Below are 20,853 nucleotides of genomic sequence, written 5' to 3'. Positions count from 1 at the left end.
CCGGGGACCAAGCCGGGCGCCGTCCTGCAGGAGGCGACAGCTTCGCGGGCAGTCGGGTCGCGCGCGAGCTCGAGGCCGGAGGAGACCAGAGGGTGCAGCCGAGCGCGGCGGGCGGGACCAGCGGAGTTCCGGGAGTCGCTGCGAAGCTCGAGCGCGCCCGGCCGCCGCGCCGTCGACCGACCGCGGGGACCTGCACGCTCGGCTCCCCTTAGGTCAGGGGCCGTCTAGCAGCCGGAGCTGGCCGGGCGGGGATGGTGGAGGAACTGGCCTCTCCCGCTCGCCCGCGGCAGCCGCTCGTCCCCACGCTGCGGTCCAGGGGGCGACGCCGCGCGGGGTCCGCTGCCCGCGACCTGCAGCCTGGCGGCGGCTGGAGCCCTGGAAGAGCCGGGCCTGCCCAGGCAGACCGCGGCGGGCCCCCCGAGCCTCCCGAGCCCACCGTCCCGGGAGTTCGCAGACCAGCGTCCCGCCTTGGCTTTGCTGCCCTTTGGAGACAAGACCAGGTACCCTTGGGCATCCCGCTTCCTACTTTCCCGGGGAGGGCGCGGGGGATGCCCGCACACCCGGGGAGGATGTGGCGCGGGAGGACGGACAGGTGACCTCAGCGCTCCCTGCCTCCTCACGGAGCTGTCAGGTGGAGACCCGATTTGTGCCGTGGGTAGGGCTCTGACAGGCCCTCAAGGACTCAGTCTCCCTGTTTTGCCTCCTTGCTCCAAACTCTCTGACCTTAGAGGGTTCGGAGGATAACTCTGAAAGGAAAGCAGTTTCTTTTTAAAACATGACTGCGAGTTTGAAATGTGAGGCACCAAGACCATCTAGACCTAGAATTATCGATTGCTATGAGCCAACAGTTTCCAGGGGTCACCAGCTACTTTGAGACCATCTGTCCCCCAGTGTCCTTTCCACACTGGTCCTCTGCTCTCTGAATTCGTGCACAGAGAATGGGGAGGGCCCAGACAGCTGGGCTGGGTTTTAAAGTGTGTGTTGGAGGTATTCTTTTAGGTACGTTATTAACAGTTAAAAGAATAAAGCCAACTTATCTAAAAATTAAGCACACCTGTCCCTTTCTTTGGTCTTTTCCTCCTTGAAGACAAACTTGGGACTGTTACTGGAGGTTTTTAACTAGTCCTAGGTTAGAGTGCTCTCAAAGCCAAAAATCTTAAGTGTAGCAACATTTTATTTGAAAATAGAGTTGTTAAACATTTCTTTGATTTCTGTTACTTCCAAGTAGCATAGGATTAAAATTCCAGTTCTCACAATTACAAATGTTCCTGGTAGTATTTAGATCATCTGAGACTCCAAAAGAATTTTTCCAGCTAGTATTTAGAGTGCGTGCATGTGTGTGTGTGTGTGTGTGTGTGTGTGTGTGTGTAAGTAAGAGAAGACTGTTGGGTACAACTTGGAAAGTGAAAGTGTAAAATAAAGTAACTCAGGTCCTCTTTTTTAGGAATTAGGATGTTCTTTTTGTCAGTAGGAAAAATAAAATCTAGGAATTTTGGTATAACCAGAGGGCATTCATGAAAGCACTGTTGCTTGGTTTCATGTTGGTGGCATTAGCTTTTAAAATAAGTTGGACATCACTTGGCTATAAAAATGCCTAGTGTGGTTTACATTATCATGGTAAAAAATTATTGTATCATTTCCACTTTACAGCACAGTCTTTTAAAACTTGAAGCTCACACCAGTTTGTTATGCTTTGTAAGTATAAAATATATGTGTATGTGTAAAAGATATATGTGTTCAGGTAATCCATAAACAGAATAGTTCAGAGGCATGCACAACATTTTAAAGTTTGAAATAAGTTTAGAATTGTTTAGATTTCCCATCTGCAACAGAAATCAGGCTTGCTGAAGGAACTATTTCTGCGTTATTTGTCATTTGACACAAATGTCCTCTCTCTTACCCCCAGGCCCAGTTATCTGCATTCAAGGGTAGTGCTTGAACATTATGAAACTTCTGGCATTCCTAAATTTTCAAACACCTGCTATTTTTGGTAGACATCGCCCCAGAAATCATCCTTAAATACACAGCTGAGCACTGTATTAAACAGTAGTTTCCAGGGTAAGAAAATGGATGTTTTTAGTAGCCACAACCGTTTGTGTGAATTTGAGCACGAAAGTTAAGCAATTCACAACACAATCTCTTGGTATGAAAATTAATGTTTCTTCTAGTAAACTACATGTGGAAACTTACCACCATAGCTGTCCTAGACAACTCGCTGTCCTCCAGGACTGAGTCTGTATAAATTGGAGGCTTTAATATGCAGGCATTTACAAAACAAACCTTCTGGGTGCTAAAGGCACTTAACAGCTGTTGTTATTCTTGACAGCATCCCGGCATAAAGTTACCTTCCTTAGTTACTAAACAGCTCTGTGATTTCCCCTGAAATCACTTAGTATTGAAGGGGTCAGATAGTTGGGTTTTATTGCTTTGTTTTATACCAGGCAAAAGCCTGAGAATATTGGGCTTATACTGGAGACAGGCGATATTAAGTGAGGACAAGTTTTATACCAGGTTGGACCAAAGTCCAGAAACAGAAGTTTTACAGTTCTGTGCTGTTCTGTGATGTTTATTTGACGCTGCAGTGCTGAATTAGTTGGGTCTCCAGGTCCTGTGTTTAGTGCTGAATTAGTTGAGGCTCCAGGTCCTGTGTTAGTGCTGAATTAGTTGAGTTTCCAGGTCCTGTGTTTGCAATTGTTACTTTGCCATTTTCTTCTTGATGTTTTATGGGTTTTATTGTTGTTGTTGTTGTTGTTTGTGTGTGCGTGTTTGTGCGTGTGCGCAGTACTGGAAATCAATCATGGCCTTCTGAATTTGAGACAAGCGCTCCACTATGGAGCTATATTATACTCAGCCCTATAATTTTTTTTTTTTTTTTGAACAAGGTGTCACTAAATTGTGTGAAGTTGTGTGATAGGTAGTCTCGAACTCACTATGCAGCCCAGGCTTATTTGATCATTCAGCCTCCCAAATACTTGATGACTGGGATTATAGACATAGGCCAGCATGCCAGGCTCTCTTCTCATTTCTGAAAGATGCAGCATTTTTATTTGTAAGGTACAAATAAATGGAGGATGTAAAATGAATGTTGAGATCCATTTCTAAAACATATCATTTCTATAATAACAGAGGAATATAAATTTTTTCACAGTGTTCAAACAAATGATTTGGTAAGCATATTTTGTCAGGCAGTGGGTAGTATTTAAGATGGTAAAATCTTCAAAGTACTGGCCTGGCCTAACTTTGACATTATTTATATCATTTTATAATGGTAATTCTCATACAATAATGGCCATTTTTCTTGTGTCCTACGCTCTGTCTCGCCAGCTCTGTGCTGCCTTTTAGTCTCCTGGGAGCATGCTGCTAGATTGAATTCTTCCTTCCTAGAAGAATCCATAGGAGCCCTGAAACATTGGGCACTTCTCACTGCATTTCTGTCTATTCAGAGGTCCAGATCCTTCTTAGAGCCTAAACAATGTTATCAAGATTTGTGAAAATGTGGCATGTTTAATGTAGTATTGGTTAGTTATAGATGGCTATCTTGAAATAGTGATTTGCTTACTATAATGCAAATTTAAATAGGCTTTTAAAATTGATAGCTTTTTTTCAGTTTGTGATCTGAAGATTACAGAAATTGCCCGTATTTTCATGAGATCATGTCCACAGCATTCCAGGATTGAGAAACATGTTGATTATGCTAGGCAAAAAGATTTTTCTTTCTTCTGGTATTAGAGATCGAATCTATACTGGTACCCTACGCAAGTAAGTACACTACACCCCAGCCCCAAATTTCCTTTTTAATTAATTCCACTTACATAGATGATTTGACTTTGGTTTCTAGTATCATTCCTTTTAATGTAATTACAACTTTTAAAATTTGTATAATGTTATGCTTTCACCCCTCATCTGATTGCAGAGAATGTGTCTTACTGAAATGCCCTCTTTTCCATTAGATTTGAAAACACAAAGGCTGTTCAAACTGCCTGCTATGTTTTAATAATACTCCAGAATGATTTCCTTTCTAATGGAAAAGACTAAACAGAACCGGGTAGCATTTATTAGTTTTACCCCAAACATAATTTACTAAACTTATGGTTTACTAAACTTGTGGTTTTTGAGTTACATTTGTATTTCCTTTGTTTGCTTTTTGTTTTGTTGTTTTCAGAGCTGAATGTAGGATAAAACCCTCTTCCTAAGATTAAAAAAACGTTTGGTAAGCAGTAAAACAATTAAGTAAATCAATGAGTTGATTGATTGTGGAGAGTTGCAAATGGTTAATTTCTAACCATGCAGACTAGCTACTGACTTTAAAGGACTCCCTGTAAAATTAGTTTAGCTGCACAGATGTAGATTCAGGTTGACTGCTGTTAATGGCTGATGAATGCACCTTGGAAATAGCTTTCATGTCAGGTTCTCAGGAGGACGTGTCTGTGAGCTGTATGTCTAGGGATAACAGCTGGAGAAAGTTTTTCCACATGACTCATTCGATGTTTAGCTCTGTGATCTTACCTACTGACTTCATAGTCTTATTTTATTTTAAATTAAATTATTATTTTTTACAATGTAAGCACTTTATTCATTATCTCTGAATGATAAGAATTTATAATTATTGCCAACCATTTAAGGCAGGTAAAGCATACTGAATGTTTTCAAGAATCTTGTTGACAAAGATTTTTTTTAAAGTTTTTCAAGGTTTTAAAAAAATATATAAATTTCTCTGGTTTTTAATTTGTGCTATACATACTTTAAAAATATTTTTTCAATTCTTTGAGAAATTCATGGAATGTATTTTGATCATATTCACCCCCAACTCCTCCACTTATCTCCTCCTAGATCACCCTCCCATCTCTCTACCCCCAACTCTGTGTCCCCCTTTTAAAATTTAGCATATAAACTCCAATTTGGGCTGTTCATATATTTTGGGGAGCATCCATTGGAGTTTGGTCCCTTGAGCAGGAGCCACACCCTTAAGGAAAACTGACTTTCCCTCCCCAAGAAGACTCCGTCTGTCCATAGCTCCTCAGCTTGGGATGGGGGCATACGAACCCCTTCCCCAACCATGCTGGAAGGGTGACTGGCTTGAGCTTGTGCAGGTCTTGTACAGGTGCCCACAGCTACTGTGAGTTCATGAGTCTATCAGTCTTGTCATGTGCAGAAGACGCAGTTTTGCTCTGGTGCTTCCTGACCTCTGGTGCTTGTAATCTTTCTATTTCCTATTCTGTGATGGTCCCTCAGCCTTGGGATGGGGTATAGTACAGATGTTCCATTTGTGGCTGTGTATTTCTCTGCATTTTGACCATTTGGGAGTTTCTGTGTTAACTGCTGTCCACTGCACAAAAAGACTTCTCAGGTGAGATCTGAGAAATGTGCTGATCTATGGTAGATGAATACAAATTCAGAGGGTAGTTTGTACTATGTCTATTTAGCAAAATAATAGTAGTAGGTTCACCCTGTGGACCTGTGGGCTCCCCAGCCATGGATTCTTGACCAGGTTTACAGAACCAGGAATGTACTTCCCTCTGTGATTGGCTGCCCCCATAAGATTCATGCATGTGAGGTATCTTGCAAGGCCAGTCATTATTGCAGCTCACAGGGTTCTCAGTTGAGTAAGACTGATGATGGCTTTTCCCCAGTGCTATGAAAGCTAGCCAACTGGAAGGAAGCCTCCTGCAATCCCCCACATCCTGTGACCAAAAACTGTGATGTCTTCAGCAGTAGGATTGTACCATAAGTTCTAGTGAACAATTAAGAGCAATGACAATCACCCATGTTATTTTGAGGGTCTCTGAGACAGCTCTGACCAACAACTTGATGGGGGGGTACCCCACACCTGGCACTGAGCTTTTTAATTTGTCAACGTATGGTTTCTGGGATGAGCATAATCTCCTGGATACGGTAACTCCACTTCAACTCTTTCACATGACTATAAAGCTTATAAAATAGTACATTTCCATGTGCCTTTCCAGGGCAGAAGAGGGATTTGAGGGAGGGATGTTTGAAAAAGCCTAAGAGCACACCTCTTGAATTCTTATGTTATATCGTTATAGTCTGTATTTGGGAGAGGGGAGGTCATTCATTTTATAAAGTGACTTTTCTGAATGGTGTGTGGGTGTATGTGTGTGGGGTGTGTGTGTGTTTAACTTGGGAGAGAAATGCTCATCATTTAATACCCTAGCGATAATTTTTTTTTCAATCTTTTTGAGACAGGGTCACCTATAGCCCCAGATGGCCTGAAACTCTCAATGTAGACCAGACTGGACTTCGGTTCACAGAGATCTGCCTGCCTCTGCCTCCCAAGTGCTGGGATAAAAGGTGTGTGCCACCATGACCAGCTGGGATAATTTTTTTTTTAAATCATCTCTATTCTTTTTTGAACAGCCATGAAAGGGTCTTAATCTTTGGAACTAATGAAATAATTAAATGTTACAGAGAGAGAGAGAGAGAGAGAGAGAGAGAGAGAGAGAGAGAGCTGTGAAGGAATTGTGTGATACAGTTTATTAAATTTAAGTATGTAGCCCTCATGCAGGAGGCCTTAATTCAAAAAAAAAAGAAAACAAAATGCTCCTGTCTAAGAAGGGCATTGTCGTTAATGCTGGTACAACAATTAGAGCACTTTTGGTCATAAATGACAGAAACAAACCTGAACACATATACAATCGACTCATGGAATTGAAATGCCTTCAGAATCAGCTGTGAATTTAATTATCAGATAATCTTGTTAAGATCCTATCTGTCCAGCCAGGCATAGTGGCACACACAGGCAGAGGCAGGCAGATCTCTGCAAGTTGGAGGCCAGCCTGGTCTATATACCAAGTTCCAGGCCAGCCAGGGCTACGTTGTGAGACCTTGTCTCAACAAAACGAAACAAACAAACACACAAAACTACCAAGATTCTGTCTGTCCGTTTGTCTGTCTTTCTCCCATCCATCCATCTTTTGTCCTTGAACTTTAGCTTTATTTTCTTCATATGCTGGAAAAGTTTCTGTTTGATGAGCCTTAAACTTCTGTCATTAGAGATGTACCTTCTTCACAGCAGTACTCCCCACATTACTTTGGCCTTACATGGGTCATCTGGCTACTCTTCTGCATCACTGTTTCCAAGAGAGTAAGACTGTCTGACTACTTATTTGGAGCAGGTATCCCACAGCCTGAGCTGTTCTTTATGGGCATAGGGGCATGGAAGGACAGGGGAGGGACTGTCAAAGTAAGTAGACAGACAGAGTATGCCAGATAATTGCATACCTGGTGTTGATTGACTTCCCTTCTTCCCTCCCTCCTTCTTTCTTTCCTTCTTTCCTCCCTTTCTTTTAGACAGGTCCCACTCTGTATCCCAGACTGTGTTGGAACTTACTATGTAGCTTCAAATTCATAGCACTACTGAGTGCCGAGATTATAGATGTGAGTCACCGTGCCCATCTTTGAGTTACTTTTATTTTAATGTTTAGTTGAATGTAGAACTCTAAAAAGTATAATAAATAAAATAGATATAATTTAATCATAGTTACAGCATGTATGTAATTGTAATCCTAAATTACATTTTAAGTTACTTATGAACACAATGATAAAACTACAGCCAAATGCAAATTGGCAATATTCATTAAATGCCCTTTGTGATGTCATTATGGCCTTGACTGGGTGATGAGGAATCCACTGTGGCCATCAGGCCTTTGCCACACTGCCCTTCAATAGCTCACTTCTCCCACTGGGCATCTGAGCACCCCTGGAACTTTAATCCTACAGCACAACAAAACCACTTTTGGATTTCAATTTTCAGATGTTCTGAAAACATATTTGATTACTAAACTTACCGTCCCACTAAGATTGCAGTACAATGCTTGTAATAAGATGATGACAATTTTAGTCATTTAGGACATACTTCTTTCACCGTCTTTTGTGTTAATTATGAGCTATTGAAAATGCCAAATTAACGCATTGTCATAGAAAATGTATCATACTTGTTTTGAAACAACATACTTGTTTTGAACTCTTGAAACATTGGGTTGCTAAGTGCCAGTCTAGTACAGTTTCTCTTATTTCTAAACTGCAAATCAATCATTTTACTTCCTCAGTGTATGGATTTCAGTTCTTATGTTTATGCAAACAGAATTAAAAAGCACTCTGTCCCATCCACCTCAGAAATCAGGAATATAACACTGTAGGAAGCAAGGCTGCATTCTATTTGTATTTGGTCTCAGTGAGTTTCTCACAGAGAAAAACTCAGGAATATTAAATAACTGTAGGCAGAGCATTTATCTCTTTACCATGTCAAATTCAAGGGAACTATTTATTAAAACTTCAGAGTACAGGGCTGGAGAGGTGGCTCAGTGGTTAAGAGCACTGACTGGTCTTGCAGAGGATATGGGTTCGATTCAGCACCCACATAGCAGCTAACAACTCTAGTTCCAGGGAATCTGATGCCTTCTTCTGACCTACTTGGGCACTACACAACATGGATGCACTTAAACACTTGCAGGCAATACACTCATACAAATAAAAGCTCCCAAATATTTTCAACATTTTTGGCTTTTGGAACGGAGTATGTTTCTAAGAGGCCCAAGGACATTGTGAGTTTTAGCCAAGAAACTGGCTACTTTTCTTTGGAGTCTTTTTACCTTAACTGTCTAGCTGATTCCTGCCTCTTGTTCTTATCACACCATCCTCTGAAGAGGTTACCCAGCTTGCCAATAAGGAAACGGGACGCAGATGGCTCTGGCTTCTTCCATGCTGAACAGGGACTCAGGGTGAGGCAACTGGAGTTCCCCTTCATTGGGTCTATCTAAAAGACTTCCAAATTGCATAACTCTTATCTCAAGGAGGAAAAGAAAGTCTTTGAATTGTGAATAGGAGACGTGAAGAAGTAAAGGCAAGAGTAATTAGCATTACAAGACAGGGAATTAGAAAAAAGTCAGAGCAGAGCAATTTTCAAATGTTCATATGAGAGTTCACTGGAATTTCTTGACAAGGCTTCCGAAAGCATCCCTCCATTGGGTTCCTCCTAATTTTTCTTTTGTCTTCCAAGGCTGGACTCTAGAATGATGGATTTGCTTTCAGGTGTTTTGATAGCTGTTGGAGTTGTTAGAATCAGTGTCAATTCCCTCTCAAAGGCTTCTAGATAGGGGGAGAGAACAAATTTATCCATCATTTTAGAACAATAGCTGGTTGTCTCCCTTAGCTACAGGTGAGCACTACAGTATTGGAGACCAAGATTTGAAGTCTTACATCTGAGCAGCACTTTCTTGTTAGGAACAAAATCATCAATGAGAAATAATTGTCTAAATGACTTTTTATATAGACTTAAGCCTAATGTCTGGGAAGTGTAGCCCCTTGAATTCTTAAAGAAATATACTGATGATTTTACTCTTTGGTTATACTTTCCTTTTGAGTGTTTAAGACCATACAGTTGGCCCAAATAAATCAATTTATTTTTCTGCTTAAGGTCATCTGAGGATCTGTTCCTCAGGGGTCACATGGGCTTGGGAGGAGCTCCTGGCTCCTTTCTTTTACCAGTTCCATCTATGTGAAGATAAGTCAAAGGTCCTGCTCCGACCATGTCAGGTTCACTTGGAAGGATGAATGAGATGTTTCCTCTAAGTTGACCCTCCTCTGTGTAGACTGGACACTGGTTCAAGTCCATCTCATGGGGTCTCCATGTCCTCCCTGAATAAGAGGACAAGTGACTCACCACAGTTACACGACATTTTGAGAGATGTTCCATAGTACCCTGGAACTTAACCAAATATTCTCAGATAAACTTTAACTAGATATCTATTTTGTTCCTTAAACTAGTTGATTAAACTATGACCACAGACATTTTAAGATTATGTGTATATTATTTTTGTCTCATCCTTTATATATCATAACAAACTTAAACAGACCTTCATCACTTGCTTTGCCTTTCTCATTTTTTTCTATTTTGGAAAGTATCTCCATTCCCATAGCTTTTTAAAATCTTTTACATTCTCATTTTCTTTTTTTTATATATATAAATAATGAGATACAATAGCATTAACAAATTTTCCATCTGTTGCGAGACTTCTTTTCCTGGGGATGCTAAGCAATGCTTATTCCTTTTCAAAGTTCTAGTGTCAAGCCAATGTTTCATCAAAGTTTTACTGGGGAACCAATGAATTTATTGAGCTTACTTACCGAGATAACTGAGGGGTTGCTGAGGTGTATGTATGACCTGACGGTATGCACACTGGAAAGTCTTTACCTAGCATGGGTCATGACTTCTCTTCCTAACCTTCCCCAAATTGTATGCATTAGCCTTTCCCAAATCCAGAAGGCCATGTGTGATTAGGGTCAAATTACATTCAGTTGGCTGGGAAGAGTGGCTGGATAATCCGGTGAGGGTCCAATGACCCTGCTTGACCCTCCTTTAATGAATGAGCTCAATTATCAACAAGCCCCATTGTGAGGATGTTTAGGGATCAGGCTCAGCTGAAGTCCTGATGATGGTAGTTATTTCATGCAGAAGGGACTGCTATAAAGCTAATTCCTCTTGCCTTTTTTCACATCTCCTATTTGCTATTCAAAGACTTTCTTTTCCTTCTTGAGATAAGAGTTATGCAATTTGGGAGTCTTTTAGTTAGACCCAACTGAAGGGGTACTCCAGTTGCCTCACCTGTTCAGCATGCATCCCTGTTTAGCATGGAAGAAGCCAGAGCGGTCTGCATCCCAATTCCCTATCCGCAATTTGGGTAACCTCTTCGGAGGATGGTGTGATAAGAATAGGAGGTAGGAATTGGCTAGGCAGTTAGGGTAAAAAGGCCCCAAAGAAAAGTAGCCAGTTTCTTGGCTAAAACTCACAATGTCCTTGGGCCTCTTAGCAACATACTCCATTCCAAAGGCCAAAAAATATCAAAAATATTTGGGAGCTTTTATCTAATCCTTAAAAGATTTTAGGGTTACCTCTTCAGAGGAGGGAATGTTAGAGTAGCCAAAAGCCCCATTAAAAAACAATTAAAGAAGAAGAAAGTACATGAAGTTATCAGAAAAAAGTGATGGGGAGATATGGGAGAAGTTGGAGGGGAAGGAGTGGGCATGGATTTGATCAAATCACCTTATATGCATGTATGAAATTCTCAATAAATTATTTATTTAAAAAAAATAAATTAAATTAAAAAAAACACATTAGAGATTATGGGAGGCTGTCAAATGCTCCAGATCTCCCATTTTGTTTGCTATCATTATATACAGCGAATCTTTAATTCATGTAAAGTATTTCTGCAAAGAGGATGTAGGAGTTTGGCCTTGACACTTTTGCTCTGAAAGCCTGTGTCCTATAGTATCCCTGGACTCCACACACTCAATGCTAGAAGCACCCCTAATGCTAGGAGTACCCCAGTATTGCAAGAGCAAGTCTATTCCCATATATTTCCCTCAAGGGATGACTCTACTATTCATTGGGGGGGGGACTGCTTTGAAATTCATTTCTATTTCTGGAAACTAGGAACTTTTGATAGGACAGGCTTAGACTTCATTTCCTAAGCCATCTTTCTAAGAGAATGACTTCAGGTGTGTTACTTACCCACTCTGTACATTGGAGTTGGTGGGCTTTACTTCATAGAGTCTTAAAAAAGTTAAAGGAAATAATGTATATTCCTTGTCTTTTTTAGTATTTTTTTCTTCGCAGTGTTTTCCGCTCCAGTTTATCATTTTTTATAGTGAGAATTACTAGCACTTAAAACTTAGCATAAACATTCACTCTCGTTCCCTTTTTCTGGTAAATGATAGAACAACCAAATGTTGACTTCATAGCTGTAAGTGGTTTAGAAAGATCCTTTGGGATTATGTAAGGTACCAGAATGGTGATTAGACCATATGGTTTTGCTCCTAGCTTCCCTAGAAATGAACATGGAAGGTATGAAGGGCTGAAGAATCATGACACAGATTCGTAAGGAAACTTTAAAATCTTCCTAAGCTCTAACAGTCAGTTCTTGTTTCTTAGTAGAACAGCATATCAACTTCTCAAATTGAATAGTTTCATTCTTGTATTTTTCCAAACTTTAGTAGTGGATCCAGGTCAGATTATGCAAGCAGTGTAACTAAAACTGTATAAAATAAGGATTTAGGAATACTCAACATCATTTTTAATGTGAGGTATTTTTGTGTTTTTTTTCATAAAAATATTTTCAGCTGTTTTTATGCAGTCATTTTTTCCAGTCAGAAAATTTATTGCATCTTTTCTAATTCAGGTAGTAGTGATTAATTGACACAGTTAATCCTAATCCTAATCTTTATGTAACATTCAGAAAATTGTCATGTATGGGTGTCACAACTTTTTTTTTTTTGGTCTTTTTGAGACAGGGTCTCCCTCTAGCCCCAGCTGTCTTGGAACTCACTATGTAGACCAGGCCGGCCTTGAACTCACAGAGATCTACCTGCCTCTGCCTCCCGAGTGCTGGGATTAAAGGCACGTGCCACCATGCCCGGCCAGGTGTCACAATTTTATCTGATGGATGAAAAAACATTGAAAATAACAAAAAATGATGACATATTAGTATATTTGTGAAGATGAAAATTCTCTGTGTTTTGTGGATTACTCAGGTGTGAATTTTTGTTCCTGTTTTGCTTGAGACACCCTGGAAATCTCCCCCAAAAGTTACTGAACAAGAGGCATGCTCTGTGGGTTTCCTTGAGGTCCAGGCGTGGGCCCAACCTACTGTTAACATCTCCCTTAAGTAAGCTCTCTTAGGTAAGAACTGAAATGGCCAACTGTAATTCTCAAATAGCTTATAGCATTGTTTTATCAAGTATTAAAATCATGCTCTACTATAGAATTATCATTCTTATAAAATATCACTATGGTTTCATCGTAGGTAATTATTGTATATTTTCTAACATACATTGCCAGACAGTTTTATCCTTGTAGTAGTAGAGGACAAGCAGGGTCATCCTTGCAGATATTTTTCTCAGATGTTCAGCTCCTAATCTTTATGTAAGATTCAGAAAGTTGTCAGGTGTGGGTGTCACTACTCATATAGGTAGTCCTTTTGTTTCTATTTTAATTTGAAAAATGCATGGAAACAATTTGACTTTTTCTTCATATGAAGGGTTTTGGTAAAAATGATGCTTTTATGTTTATTTTACTTTGTTTATGTGTGTATATGTGCAGGCGTGCATACCACAATACAAGTGTGGAAGTCAGAGAACAATTTGCAGGAGTCAGTTCTCTCTCTCCATCTTATGGGTTCCAGGGATCAAACTCTGGTGGTCAGACTTGGAGGCAAATGCCTTTACCCACTGAGCCATAAATAGCCCTTTTAAGTTAAGTGCTTAAAAAAAACATGGTGTGCCAGGCTTGAGAGGCAGCCTACCCTGAACGAGTAAGGAGATTTCTGCAAACACACCATCCAAAGCCCCTGCACAGTCATTCAGATGCCCCTTCATAGGGGACCCTCCCAGTCAGAGTCTGTTTTCTTCAATAAGCTTTCTCCTTATGACATGACCAAAAAAAGGAAGAAGCAGCAATGCTGGGCCAGGTATAATGGCACACACCTGTAATTCCATACTCAGAGGGCTGAGGCATGGGGAGCTTGAATTTAAAGCCTTGATGTCTATAATAAAACAGATGAAGAAACAGTGGTGGGTTATTATTCTGTTAGGCTCATTGAATAAATTTTATTTAAAAAAATTAATTTAAAATGCATACTACATTCCATGTTCAACTAACTTAAAAACAGTAACTCACATGTTATATGTATTTTATCAGGTTCCATGTTATCACTTTATATGCATTGTATTATTTAGTTTCATGTACCCTTTGAGGTAAATAACATTTTGTTTTATAAAGAGAGTAAATGATGTATCTCATGTCATGTTCTTTGAAAGAGTTGGTATGGTGGTTTGAATGACAATGTCCCCATAGGCTCCAAGTATTTGAATACTTGGCCCCAGCTGGTGGTGCTGTTTGTGGAGGTTTAGGAGTTGCTTGTGGAAGCACGTCACTGGGCCTGGCTTTGAGAGTTATTAGTCTGCCCCACTTCTGATTAATCTTTGCTTCCTGTGCCTGCTCAAAGATGTGAGCACTCCGCCTTCTGCTCTGCTTGCCTCCTGCCAGGCCTTCCCAACATGATGGACTCTTATATCTCTGGATTCCTAAGCCAAATAAGCTCTTCCTTTTGTAAGCTGCGTCAGTCGTGGTGTTTTATCACAGCAGCAGAAAGCAACGAATGCAGGTAGTGTGGATTTGAATCCTAAGTCTGTACAATGAAGCCCTTGATGAACACCATGATACACTGAGGTTCATTAAGGAGTCTTAATGGAAGAAGAGCAAAAGCTCTAGATTTATTTTCACATTGACTCTAACTCAAGAAAGGTTAGTGTTTTTTTCTGTGGCCTCTTCCTGTACAAGCACTTTACTTAATGATGTGCCTAGAGACTTTGCCAATGTGAACTTAGTTTCCATATATAATTTTAGAATGTAAGAAGTGGAAAATCTCAAATAGCATTTCGAAATTTAAGTATTAGGCCATTGCAATTATATTTTAGTATTAGAACAAAAATACCCTAAGTATGGGGCTGGAGAGATGGCTGTGTAGTGAAGAGCACTTGCTATGTTTACAGAGGACCCAGGTTCAGTTTCCAGCACCCAACCCACACCAGGCAGCTCACAACCATCAGTACTCTATTTTATTTACTATCTTTATTTTTATGTGTATGCATGTATTACCTGCATGTATGTAAGTGCACCTGTGTCATGCAGTGCCTGTGGAGGTCAGAGGAGGGTGTCAGGTCACCTGGAACTGGAGTTAAGAATGGTTGTTAGCTGCCCTGTGGGTGCTGAGAATCAAACCCTGGGTCCTCTGCAAGGGTAGCCAGTGTTCTTAACTCTCTGTCTCTTCAATCCCCTTCTGTAACTCTAGTTCCAGAGAACCTATCTCCCTCTTCTGGTTTCCACAGGTACTGCATGTGTGTAGTGCATGCATATACACATAAAATAAAATAAATCTTAAAAAACATAATACCCTAGTGGGCATGGTGGCACACATCTCTAATCCCAGCACTTGTAAGACAGAGGTTGGTGGATCACTATGTGATCCAGCCCAGCTAGGATGGTTTATATAGTGAGTTCCAGGCCAGCTGGGCCTACATAATGAGACCCTGTCTTGAAAAACAAAAACCTCATAAGTGCAGTTATGTTTTTAAAGAATTTTTGTTCTTGATATCCTTGTTTATGCAAAAGTGTAAGACATTAAATTAGTTGCCTTGCAAACAGATTTCATTCATCTAATTATATTTTTAATTCCTAAGAGTTACTAGGTTTATATCACAATTTTACTTTGTCTTGTAAGTTTTCCTTTTTTCTTTCATTACTTTTCTAGATGCCAAGAAATATTCTACAAAACCTAGACAAAATATTTTATTTTTCCCTGTCAAGACATTGGAATATTGAAAATATATTTTAAGCCATTTAAGCAGTTAAACTTTGGTAGAAAATAAACTTAGTGCTACATGGAGCTACTTACACAGAGGGTTGTGGTGGGGGGAGACAGAGACAGAGACAGATAGAGAGAGAGAAAGAGAGAGATTTTGCTTTCCTGTGTCCTATCAATAAATTTGCATTAAGTGCTTCTATTTAATACTTGTAAGTAATAAGGATTTGGAAGGGGCCGTAACTTGGCTAGTTAAGTGGAAAATGTAAACTCTAAATTATCCTTTCTTTTCCTGTGAGGATTAAAATAATCCAGGGTGAAAATGAGAATTTGGAAAAGGTGAGGTTTTATTCCTAACATAATATGTGCCATATAAATTTTATTTTGTCAAAGTATTAACAAATGTGTTTGTAAAATCTTCAGAGAATGAGAAACAAGGCATATTTAACATGTAAAATTTAAAAATCATTTATTTGAGACAGGGGCTCATTTATTCTCAGGCTGACCTTGAATTCACTATGGAACCGAGGATGGCCTGAACTTCTGATCCTTCTGCCTCCACGTGGCCCCAGACAGAGTGCTGGGATTAGAGGTAGAAGCCACTGTGAAAACTGATGACAACTCACCTCCTAAACTTTCCCCAGCACTTCTTTGTTTCTAAAAAATCTGCTCTTTTTTGAATTTTTTTTTTTTTTCTGGTCTTTTTGAGACAGGGTCTCCCTGTAGCCCCAGCTGTCCTGGAATTCACTCTGTAGACCAGCCTGGCCTTGAACTCACAGAGATCCACCTGCCTCTGCCTCCCAGTGCTGGGACTAAAGGTGTGCGCCACCACATTCGGCTCTTTTTTGAACTTTTAAAATTTATTTTTATTTTATGTATATGAATGTTTTGCCTACACATATGTGTGTACCATGTGCATGCAGTGCCCATGGAGGCCAGAAGAGGGCATCGGATTCCCCTGGAACTGCAGTTTTGGTAGGCTGTTAGCTGCCATGTGGGTGCTGGAGGACAACCCATCTCTCTGTAAGAACAGCCAGTGCATTTAATCACTGAGCCATCTCTCCAGCCCCATCCTGTGATCCTTTTTTTAAATCACAAGGCAGTTGATTCACCCCTCTGTATGTGAAGACCCAAGTCCCAGACACTGGTGTGCTCATGAGTGTGCTCCTCAGCTCTCCAGCCACGTTGTAACGGCATCCTGAAAGCTGCAGTGCTGTTTGTGCCACGGAGAAGCCTCAGGAAGTCAACATGTGTAAAGCATTTTCTCCATGACATATTTTTAATATCAAATAATTGCACACATGTCTTGAGATTTCCAGATATCTTCCCTGGAAAAGAATCTTAGAATAATATATTTCGTTCGCTCTTATGTCACTGGTACAAACCTTTTGCTGCTTTTCGTGCCCAATGTAACAAAGAGTTCCTTGTTGAACCTGGGCATCATGTGTGGTGTAGGCAAGTTTGCAGCCACACGTGATATTCACCATCAGTGTGACCTGAGAGTAGTCACTGCCAACCTTGACTCTGAAACCCTCCAGGTTTGCTCCAGTTATTTTAAGACGTATTGTAAAAGTTCAAAAACAAAACTAAATCCACCCACTTAAATGGATGGATAATGTAGCTCATTTATGAGGTAAGAAATTTTTGTGTGACAAAATAAGGAAGTGAGTGACTGGAGGATAATAAAACATACTTTGGTGAGGCGAGGGAGAGATTTGGATGGGATGTTAACATCAGGATCTTGTCATTGGTTGTTAATGTTTGGACATCAGTTTTCATTGCCTTTCTCTTGACCAGGCTTTCTTTCAAGTGTCTGTTTTTTATTAACAGCCTTAAAAGTTAAGTCAACTTTAGTGCTGTTCTTTCTGATTACTCTCAGGTTTGCAGGGCAGTTTGTAAAGACAGGTTTATATATGAAAGCTACATGCTTATACACAATGCTCTATATGCACTATACACTATATATGCTATATGCAACAATAAAATGTTATTAGTGCTTATAGCAAAGAGTAAAAATACCTTTGTGGAATGTTCATTTTCTTTGCTCGGGTGGTAATTATACAGTTTAAATCCTACTTTTTAAACAATTTAGAAGTATTCTGCAGATGATGGGATTTGAAGTGTTTGCCTTTGGCCTGGCCCTTGAGTGTTCATGACAGATGTACCAAGCATACACCAAGCTCTTAGTCCTTCTGCCTGAACGTTGTGAGGTGTCTTACTCTAGCTCTTCATCTCCCTAGGACATAGCAAAATCTTGTATATAGTGATTTTATACTTCCTAGACCTTCTCTACTTAAATTTAATTTTAGCTTTACGGAAGAGATTTTGAGATGCTTGCACATGCATGTTGTACAGTGCCCACACTTCAATCCTGTGTCAAGAGTAAGGGACTTAGGAGATACCCCACCCATTTAAAAATGAAGAAGTTTGGGGGCTAGAGAAATGGCTTAGTGGTTCAGAGCACTGACTGTTCTTGGAGAAGACCCAGGTTCAATTCCCAGCAACTACATGGCAGCTAAGAACTGTCTGTAACTCCAGTTCCAGGGGATCTGATGCCTTCTTCTGTCCTGTGTGGGCATTGCACAGCATAACATGGGTGCACGTACATACATGCATGCATAAAGCTCAGACACATAAAATAAAAATTTTCTAAGGTGAAAAAGTTGAGGAACAAAAAGAGGTACACTTATCTCACCCAAAGACCACCTCTGGCCAGCGCATAACATAAGTTGTTGTGGGGCCTTAATGTCCTGTCAATACCTCAGCCTTTGTTGCCACTACAGAGATTGATCTACAGAGTTCTGAGAATAACTGAGCCCTAAGTAGGACATCTGTAGCATCCCTCCAAGGCTAAGGGAACATTGGAGAAAGCCTGTAAAAGTTGGAGGAAGGAGAGGATATCATGGAATGCTTCTTTCTGGACATGATATGACTGTTATACTCCTGAACTCTGAGCAGCTGTGATTATTAGCAAAAGAACTGCAAGATCTAATCCATCAACATACTATTGCAGGGTGGAGATCATGAGGCCCATACCTCCCTGACACCCCTCCCTGAGGCTATAGATATGACTCGTGGTTGTAGGAAGGAGAGACATTTTCTTTGGTGGTATAGCCACCACTAAGGTATCCATGGGCCTGGGAAAAAAACAAAAACCTCACCTCACTTCTATGTAAGCAGTTAAACTCAGTGAGTCATGAACAGATGGATGGAAGGAAGGGGGGAGGGGAGGAGGGAGGGAGGGAGAGAGGGAGGGAGGAAGGAAGGAAGAAGGAAGGAAGTTTACTTACTCCTAAGTAAGTAAAAGAAAATATGTGGAAATGGAAGGGAGACTGGTTGGAAAGAGGAAGGGGATGAGCAGAAGTGAGAGGGGACAAAAAAAGGTTCTAGAAGGTGAACATGATCAAAATACAATATATGCATGTGTAAGTATGTTATAATGAAACCTGTCATTGTAGATAATGAATATATGCTAATAAAAAAGCTTTTTAAAAAGCAATGACTTGACCTTTAAAGAAACCAAACTCGAGATTGTGACACATGACACACATCTGTGTAGTGTTGTGGCCAGAACCGGAATTATTCCCTTCATGGTAGTTTCATGTTTTTGACCTTTTGCCCTGACAAAGACAGTCAACCTCTTACGCTTTGCAAAGAAGTTGGAACTGTTGGCTTCTCTTTTATGGATGATGAAATTGAAAGTCAGAAGAAGAAAGTTGCTTACCAATGCTCATACATCCCATTGATAGCAAATGCCAAGATTGTAATTCAGGACTTGAGGCTGAAAACAGGCTCTCAGAACTTTGTAATCCCAAGAATTTTTAGTAATTATTAATTTCCCCTCATACAAGAAGATTATAGTTTGACTCCTGTGGAATGCATCATACATGAAGTTTTGACTTCAAAACTGGCAAGTTATGCTCCAGATTTACCATAATTTCTTAGTCCAATAACTTTCAAAAGGTCCAGTCATCAGTCACAGAATCACAGTGTGGTCATCCTTTATGGTCTTTCAGGTGATGAAATTAGTAACCAGATGGCCTGGGACTCGTTAGTATGCTCTATAAAATTTACCTTTTCTTTGTTGTTTATTTACCAACAATCTCATTTAGGAAAAACATATAGAAAGACTGGAGTGGACAGATCAGGTATAGAATGTACAGTTGCTTTAGGTGCTTTTCTTTTGCTGTGGCACATGACCAAGGCAACTTATAGACCGAAGAGCTTATTTTGGCTTATCGTTCCACACCAAGAGCCCATATTGGCAGGGGAGGCATGGCAAGAGGAGGCTGGAACAGAAAACTGAGAGCTCACACCTTCAACTGTAAACAGGAAGGAGAGAGAGCAAACTGAAGTGAGACTAAGCTATAAACTCCCAAAGCCCACCCCCAGTGACATACTTCCTCCAGCCAGGCCACGTCCCCTAAGACTCCCAGAAGAGTGCCATCAGCTGGAGACCAAGTATTCAAACACATGAGCCTGTAGAGGGCTTTTTTCACTTAAGCCACCATGGTGGTTAAATTTGAATTTGAAATACCACTTACAATCAAAAGTAAAATAAAATTATTCCTCGTCAGCTCAAAGCGCAGTTTCAGCCGAGCGCACTTTTCTGCTGAATCTAGCGACTCTTAAGTTTACTCCTCTTCCAACACACTTACACATTCTTTTCTGTGCAGTATTTATGATCTATGAAGCATGACCTATTTCCAGAGGAACACACACATGACAGGACGCTGTGAGGGTTTGTTTTTGTTTTTGTTTTCCTTTTTTAAAATACTATTTTTATTGATTTTTTTGAGAACTTCATGCTCTGTATTTCGATCATGTTCAGACTCCCTTCCGCATCGCCTGTCATATCCTCCACCCTCGCACTCTGTGTCCTCTAATATTTTTAAGGCCTATCGGGTCTCATTTGGGTTCCCCAAAAATTCTCGGGTGTGAGCCCATTCCCTGGAGTCTGGTCAACCACCAGGTATCACATGCCTAACGCGAATTGACTCCCCCACTCCTATCAGTTGCCAATAGTTCCTCCTCTTCCTGCCTACCTCCCACCTCCATGCTGGGATTTTGTCTGGCTTGTGCGGGTCTGGTGCATGCTGCCACAACTGCAGTGGGTTCATATGTGCAACTTTACAGATACAAGGATCTTTGTTCTCTGAATGTGTTGAGACAGTGTAGTCTAACCTCAGGTTACAAGGTGCCGTTCTTTATGGTCCAGTGTAAAGAGTGTGACTGTAAAGAATGATTTTACTCCCAGATTCACCTAAGTTAATGAAATGCCTTCATCATGACAAACATTAATGAATGCTCTGGAAAAGTTTATACTCTTATTCACCACAGCATTAGGAATGGGAGATCTGGATTTGATTACTGGTTTTGCTACCAAATGACAGAAAGAATCTGGTTCAGACATTAGAAAGTAAGATTGTTATTGTCTGCCTGACCAAGTTTAAATAAAATGATACTTTTTTCAGTAGTG

The 20,853-nt window shown here is 40.5% G+C and overlaps 1 protein-coding gene across 1 annotated transcript in view; it reads left to right on the top strand.

The window, feature by feature from the left end:
* Positions 1-20,853, top strand: part of Pde5a (phosphodiesterase 5A) — a 143,318-nt gene that overhangs the window by 1,316 nt on the left and 121,149 nt on the right.

The sequence above is a fragment of the Nannospalax galili genome, unplaced genomic scaffold, assembly GCF_000622305.1.
Source record: "Nannospalax galili isolate Female #2095 unplaced genomic scaffold, S.galili_v1.0 scaffold142, whole genome shotgun sequence".
Taxonomy (NCBI): domain Eukaryota; kingdom Metazoa; phylum Chordata; class Mammalia; order Rodentia; family Spalacidae; genus Nannospalax; species Nannospalax galili.
This window is presented reverse-complemented; position numbering and strand designations above follow the sequence as displayed.